This window comes from Coenobita brevimanus, chromosome 59 (assembly GCF_032717465.1).
Source record: "Coenobita brevimanus isolate Jiangsu-jjx chromosome 59, ASM3271746v2, whole genome shotgun sequence".
NCBI classification, from domain to species: Eukaryota; Metazoa; Arthropoda; class Malacostraca; order Decapoda; family Coenobitidae; genus Coenobita; species Coenobita brevimanus.
Window position 1 is genome coordinate 3,529,283 of NC_137012.1, and position 8,451 is coordinate 3,537,733.

Genomic DNA, 8,451 nt, shown 5'->3' on the forward strand with positions numbered 1-8,451 from the left:
TGAGAGTCACAGGAGCCTGAGAGTGTTAATACTGAGTTCAATAACCCTCTCACGATACTCTAATTCATCCAACGCCAGGTAATTGCCTTCAGGTGAGTCATAGAAGCCGCAGTGTTTATTTCTGCATCATTAACCCCGACCCACTCTCATTGTCGGGAAAACTCTAGTACTCCTTGCCAGCTAACTCCTGACGATTTTATTCAGCTATACACACACACACACACACACACACACACACACACACACACACACACACAAAACCACGCTCACACCAATACCTACACCTCTCTCTCTCTCTCTCTCTCTCTCTCTCTCCCTCCAACACAATACCGCCAGTGTGTTTTATTTTCGGGTCGTTATGGTATAAGCTAACGAGGCGCCATTAAGTGTGCTTGTTCGCCTGTTTTGTTTACATTCGTGACGTCACTGAGTTGTAGCCACCAGTTAAATTACAGCCGACCCCAGACGATTTTATTCAGCTGATTTTGAGTGACAGGAGCCCGTGAGTGCTGATGCTGTGGTAGTATTCATTCTCGTGGCCGCGTCTTCTATTCCTTTCTATTCCACCTAAGGATAGACGATTTTACCCAGCTGAGTGGGTCATAGGAGCCTGAGAGTGCTGATACTGGGTTACTATTAATTCTGATGGTCGCGTCTTCTATTGCTGTCCATTCCAGCTAAGGACAGACGATTTTATACAGCTGATAGTGAGTCGTAGGAGCCTTAGAGTGTTGATACTGCTACCATTGATCCTGTCATGGTCGGGACAACTCTGGTATTCCTTCCCAGCTATCATCTGACCTTATCATTCATCCAAGAGTGAGTCATAGGAGCCTCAGTCTGTCACAATATATTCAGCCGAGTGAGTCATAGGAGCCTCAGTCTGTCACAATATATTCAGCCGAGTGAGTCATAGGAGCCTGAGTGTATAAAGGCGGGATGCGACGAGATGCAGAAACAAGGACAGAGAAAGAGAATATGTGAGAATATGTGACCACCTCCAGTCAAAGGTATACGATGAGATGCAGGAACAAGGACAGAGAAAGTGAGAAAATGTGAGAAAATGTGAGCACCTTCAATCCAAAGGCCAGAAGCAACACAACCATTCACAGACCAATCAAGCACCCGGAATCCTGAGTCAGTCTCACAACCCTAATCATCTGTGTGTGTTTGTGTGTGTGTGTGCTTATACAATTTTTTTTTCACCCATACAGCTACCAAACACTCCATGATCATATCAGTCAATATTAAAGTGATAAAATATGAAAACAAAACGATGTGCAATAAAAGTCAGTCAACGGCAACTTGTGTATGGTAAAAATTAGCCAGGGTGGTCCATATATAACGCCACTCTTCCATTCCTCTGGTCGGTGTCTCGTGTGTGGCTGGGACGGCTCAGTAAGGGTTATCAGTGTCAATCCTGCATCATCTATTTATTTCCTACTCCCAATGTACTACCCACGCCCACACCAGCAGACTGATCCATCCCCACGACAAATATGATACTGGCAGATGAGTTACTAGTGGAGCGCTATTTACGTACCACCCTGTATACAGAATTTCAGGGTGTAAAATTCGCGAATATTTGGCTACTGTGCCCCACTGAAACTATGAATATTTCCCTCGTTCCATAATTTACCTGTGTTTGCTTTTCTCATCTCTCTCTCTCTCTCTCTCTCTCTCTCTCTCTCTCCACCCAACTCCTTTCTACCCCTCTCATCTCTTCTCTCTTCCTTCAACTTCCCCCTACTTCTTTTCATCCTTTCCTCTCTCCTCTTCTCACTTTTCTTTCTCTCATCTATTTCCTTCCCTCGATTTTGCCATTTTCCCCTCCTCTTCTTTCTCTCTCCCCACCTCCCCTCTCCCCTTCACACATCCTGGCTATGGCCCTGGCAGTAACAAATTCAGGCATTATGCACAAGAGAAAAATGAAAGGCTACAAAAATGGTAAGATGGGTGTTATTTTCTCTCTCTCTCTCTCTCTCTCTCTCTCTCTCTCTCACTTGCTCTACAAAATAAAATAATCTATAGTCAGCTGGTGCTGAATATCTAAATTATCCAGACAGGAAATAATTAAACTAGAAAGTCTTCAGGGAGCACGTACCTCCGCCAACGCATATAAAATTTACGATATAGTATAGTAATTCATCTTTCCTACCAGACGAGTACTTTTACGGTCTCTCATTGTCAGTTAATTCTATAGTCTTCCCTTGGCCTGTTATACATTTTCTGAAAGCTCCTACCTCCACAAACGCCACAGAATTTATGATTTCCTGCATCCGGATCTGAATCCACCACAAAATCTTCTCTGACCCGCTGCCAACCTAAACACCAGACTTGAATGAAATCCAGAAGTTTTTGAGATACTTTGCACACAAACTGATAATATAAGACAGAGAAACATGAATGAATGCATAACCTGCTCCAACTTTCCAGGTGGGGTTAATTACTCAGGCTCCATTTCCATTCATTTACTCCTCCATAATCAACTTCCTTAATGAAGACTTTTTATTACGAAAATAACATACAAAAAAAAAAGACGGCACAGAACGACAACAATCGACCACACGAGGGTCATTACATTAGAACATTCAGTTTCTTCTACAGCTCGCGCTTCCCCTTGAATACGACCCGGAGCTGTTGATGTTACATCCAGGTCCCTATTTGTATTGCTGGATGAACAAGGACGAAAAATGGAAAACGAAATGTGGCCCGTATTCTGGTCGGGTAAGGAGGCTCCCGAGCACCTCTACTTTAACTATTTATTTATCAAATTTACCCATTAATATCCGCTTTTGCTTCTTATATCTTTTAATGTCGATATAGATTGCATGAATGCCACATCTCTGGAGATTTATTTCTCAAAACTGTTAATATCCTCTTTTTTGTTCCTTCTGTCTTTTTAAAGTCGACATAGATTACATGAAAAATATGCAAGAACACTGTAACAAAGCGGAATCGGAAATAAACCGGTAAGGAAGAGGTGTTTCCAAACTTCCTAACCGCACTAGACTACCACCCTTTGTCTATGTGTCCTGTCGCCCTGAGAAATCGAACTTGGATCTTTCTAGTCACGAGGTCAACGTGCTAACCATCACAACAAACCAGATTACTACAACTTTAACTTTTAACTGCAGGGCTGAAATCGAATTATTTTTTAATATTTCTCAATATATGAATTTAGCAAGGGAAGAAAGTTTTGATGGCAAAATGAAATATTAGATTAGAACTGCTCTCTCTCTCTCTCGCTCTCTCTCTCTCTCTCTCGTATCGTGTCTCCTTACTATATTTGCATTTGTAGCTATGCAATATGAGAGGGGACACGACAATTGATGCCTGCTGTATCGTTCCTGCTTGTTCCGGGAGTGTTGGGACTTTTACTGAATGCTAAACAAATAAATAACTAAATAAATAAATATAAATGGTTTGACATATCTCTTGACTTCTACTGGGCGCATAACTGCCTTCTTCCAATATGGAATACTGAGTTGTAATAATAGATTATCACTAGAATATGGAAAGGATGTAGAGCCATTGGATTGTCTAATTCTGCCACTGATCTACAGGAAATAAGCAGTAGAAGCACGATATCCTCCACCAACTGAAGATAAATGACCCATAGGACTGGAAACGTGAGACAGGTATTTTTATATATCGTCAGTCACAGGCTCTTATGACCCACGCCTACCTTAATAAAATTATTTGCCTTAACCCACTGCGTACCGGCAGATTTTTCAGCATTGACCTCCCCCCCAATCCCAGCAGATTTTCAAGAAGATTTTTGGGGAGGCTAAAACCTCCCCTTTTTATGAGAAACACCGAAAATTCAGAGAGAAAGTGCTCACCTGAGCTTAGAAGTGCCCTGTACAGGTGACCATCCCCTCACCTGGTACCGTCTTTTCTAAAGCCCCACTCCATAGAAGACGTTTTCTATGGAAGAGGTAACTATTCTAAACCACTCAGAATAGGTAGATATTTACTTATTTGGGTACGAATTTATACTTAGTACAAGAATATATTGGTTTTTATACACAAATATAAGCGATATAAGAGTTTTTCACTCACCAAACATATCAACGTACCGCACCTTCCTTGGCAACGTTACCTCCTCATCACTTCTGCTTGTTTCTTCCTCCTGTGCCAGGTAATCATTGTCCTCCACATCGTCATCGATTGGGGAATCACTCTTGTCTTGAATTCGTCATCAGAGAGACCTTGGCGCGACATGTCTTTACAGGCCAGGACACTGCTAACAGGTGAGTTGCCGAGAAAATGGCGTGCAGGGGGGGTCGGGGGGTCACACGGGGTCAGGCAGTGTCCCTGCCTGGTGGTAGGTAGAGCAAGATCTCCCTCACATGCCTATCAAAAATCACCTGTGAAACTTGAAAACTGTGTAAATGACAGACCTCGCAATTGCAAAACGTGTAAACACGTCGTCAGGACTGAGAGTGACAAAACGTTGCAACTAGTATACACGTTGACGGTACGCGGCGGGTTAAACTGGAATAGAAAACAATAGTTATTTTACTTAACTTGGCCCAGATGCTCTCCTTTTTGCAGGTTCTTTTACGTACATGAATTTCTGCCAATGGGTGACTTTACACTCTCTCTTCTGTCTTTCGTTCCTTCATTCTTTCCTCTTCCTTCTGCCTATGGGTGACTCTACACTGAGTGACAAGCCAAATGGTTTCCTGTACACCAGGAAACCATTTACTACCCTGGGTGGTACCCATATAAACAAATTTTGGCGCCTGGTGGTTTGGTGGGCAATTATTGTGCTCCGATCTGATTGAGCCGGTAAAGGTTTATATCCGAGGGTTGGTTGGGGTTTATTGCTCATGTAACGCCACTCAGGGATGAGTGAGGCTGGTCACTGTCATCTTAAATGTCAGGACCAACTGCCTAGCCCCGAGCTCCTATGCTCCTCATGGGGCAACGTAGGACTGAATGATGGATGGATGGATGAATGACTTGGAAACACAATACTAAGGCCCTACATTGTTGACACAGCACTGCTTCGATATTAGCATTATAATCCAAAGATGACTTGTACCTACAGTTTAGATCTCAAAATAGGGCAGTTTTAAACCAATTTAAAGTACATAGAATATAAAGTTGTCCCTATCAAGCCACAGTGGTACCAGTATCAACACTCTCAGGCTTCACTGGACCACTCTCGGCTGAACAAAATCGTCTGGTGTTAATTAGAAAAGAGAACCATACTATATCCCTATATTATAGTTATCTCAAGAGTATATCTAATACACTGGCTAACCTGACTCACGTTAAACATCACACACAACAGGAGTCAGGATTTCCTTTAATTTAAACACACACACACACACACACACATGAAAGGCATCTGAGACAAAGAGATTGTCTGCCTCTCCTGGAATTAGATAATTACAATTAAGCTTGAGCAACAGAATTTATCCGATCCAAACTTCATCAGGCTTAATGAGACTCGGTATAATTTAATCCCTTTACGAACAGCCAGTTTTCTCTTTTTTTTAAGTATTTATAGTCTGGTGCTGGAATGGGACGTCTTCATGTGGTGGCACCAAAGAAACCGAGCTGCTCTGCTGCCTTGTTATACAAACGTCCCGTAGCTTCCTCCCAATCCCCCAAAAGGAGGATGGACTGCAGGAGGAGGCCAACTTCAGCCTGCAGTCCACTGGGTTCACGTTCATATAAGCCTGCGGGTTGCATCCATTACTATCATAAAAACTATCAGGATATAGTTATTTTTATGGATATACGAGGTCTGTTTGAAAAGTATCCGACCTTTAGCTGGTAAAAAAGAATATATATAAATATATATATAGCAATAAACTTACTGAGTTCATACTTTAATCTCTTTCAAAATATGCCATTTGCTACTCAACACAATTTCCCCAGCGGACCTTCCATTGATGGGAACATTTTGTAAAGTCAGTTTTGTTTTGCAAGCTGAATGTGCTAACCAAGGCAACCCCCCCCCCATACACACACATACCCTCCACGTCCGCAGGCAGGCCGACATTCCTTCCGGGATTTAGCTTCATATCGATCAGGAATGCGTTCATCAAAGTTCATCTCGGGCCGGGATTGGCAGCCGTAAGGTAGGTGGCATGGAGCGATGCAGCTGCAGCGTGCACACGGGAGCCAAACTTCCTCATATTTTCATGCCCTTCGCCGTGGGAAGGACTCTAGTCCTATCCTGGTCCGCCCGGGGTGAGGTGCTGTCTACCACAAGTGGGCGTGGGATCTCTACACTGTGTATGAGCTGTATATACTGTACCTGTAGGCCGGCCCCACAGAAGCAGTGTCTTACCTGAGTTCAACGGATCTGCTCAACCAAACAGTCCAGGGTTAAGCAACAACACAAACAGCTTGCTTTGAATATATGTTTTTTTACATCTATTGATCGCCCTGTTACAGCGAGCTACACGAAATTACTGACCGGAAAAAAACTTCATCAATTACGTAAGTATAGTCAAGGAGACGGAGAGGAAAAAACCCTTCCAGTACCTGGCATTAGGAAAGGTAACCATAACTTGTGGTAGGTAGGTAGGTAGGCAGGCAGGTAAACCGGTAGGTCGATAGGAAAGAAGGTAGATATACAGGCAAATACGTAGAAAGATAGGCACAGGAAGCTAGGTAGGTAAACAGGTACGTACACAAGCAGGAAGGTAGGTAGGTAAAGAGGTACGTATACGAGCAGGAAGGTAGGGAGGTAAACAGGTAGATAAATAGGAAAATAGGTATGTAGACAGGTGTATGTAGGAAGGTAGGTAAGGAGACAAATTAGTAGGTCTCGTGGCAGTAATATAAATAGGTAGTTAGTTTTTTTTTTTTTTTTTTAGGTAAAAAAGCACAGTTCATGATGTGTAGGTTAATATGTAGACAGGAAGAACACATGGCAGGGAGGTAGACAGGCATGAAGGTAGCTAAACTCTTTTGTTCCTTTGATTTCCTCATATCTCAGCAATAGAAAAATAAGAGTAAAAGTAGATGATGTATATTCCACTTTCCACTCAGTTAACGCCGGCGTGCTGCAGGGATCAGTTCTGGCACCAACCCTGTTCCTCGTTCATATTAATGATCTCTTATCTGTCACCCACAATCCCATCCATTCATATGCAGGTGACTCAACACTTCATAGTTCATTCACACTCAGACATTCATTTGCAAAGTCCGATATCTCTAACTCTCACCTCAGTACAGCCATCTCTTTAAATCAAGACTTATCCACGATCAGTGAATGGGGACAAAACAACCTTGTCTCATTTAATGCTAGTAAAACTAAATACATACAATTTACTAATAGGCAGATATTGCCAGAATCGTATGTTACCTTCAGTGCTACAAATATTCCCATTTCCAAAAGTATTGAAATTCTCATACCACGTTGAGTACACCGCTTCCCGTCCGATCAGCGAAGTTAAGCAACGTTGGGTCTGGTTAGTACTTGGATGGGTGACCGCCTGGGAACACCAGATGCTGTTGGCATCCCTACGTCAAGTGGGGTTGGTGAAGGATTAGTGCCCCTCCCTGTAAAACAATTAACTCTAAGCCCTTGGCCACCCTGTCTGGGATACATGGCGTCTGGCGATGAATGAATGAAAAATGAATTGAAATTCTCGGCGTCTTGCTTAACAATGCCCTCAGCTGGACCTCTCATGTCAGATCACTTTCTAAAACCACCTCAAAGAAACTTGGATTATTGTACAGAGTCCGTAACTTCTTCACTGACGAGCAGTTAATTATCATGTATAAGAGTCACGTGCACTCTCAGCTTGAATACTGCTCACCCTTGTGGAGCGGATGTGGAGAGGTTGCATTAAAACAAGTAGACAAAAATTCAGAACAAGGCTGTTAGAATTATTAATAACCCTGCTATTACTAATAAACTACCTCCCCTACAAGTAAGAAGGAATGTTGCCTCCCTTGCGTTATTTTACAGATATTTCTACAGCAAATGCTCAGTCGAAGTTGCGTCCATGGTGCCACCTCTCCATGCCTTCCCTCGTGCTACACGGGCAGCTGGCAGCGCTCATGACTGGAATGTCACTCAGCCATACTGCAGAACTTCTGCCTGTCAGAATTCTTTCATTCCCCGAACTGCATCTCTCTGGAACTCGCTTCCCCAGAGTTGTTTCCCTCCAGACTTCAACCTACTGCTGTTCAAGTCTAACTGTTACAGATATTTTATAAACAGCGGACACCAATAATCTGGTGCATGGATTTTTTTTATTTTTTATTCATTTGTTTTTCCTTCCTCTGTTCTGTTATTTAAAAAAAAAAAAAAAGGTGAGATGGCAGAACTAGTTGTACAATAAGCAACGTAGCAAGAATGTAAGTAGGTCTCATGAAAGGTAGGTCTTTAGGTTAGTAGGTCTAGTTGTAGGTAGGTAGTTACTTGGGTATTCAGGTCTGTAAGTGGGAAATCAAGCAAATAGGTAGACAGGT

General features: G+C 42.7%; 1 pseudogene; it reads left to right on the forward strand.

The window, feature by feature from the left end:
* The first annotated feature begins 7,372 nt into the window (after nt 1-7,372).
* Nucleotides 7,373-7,491, forward strand: LOC145402989 (5S ribosomal RNA; annotated as a pseudogene).
* The last annotated feature ends 960 nt before the right edge of the window (nt 7,492-8,451 follow it).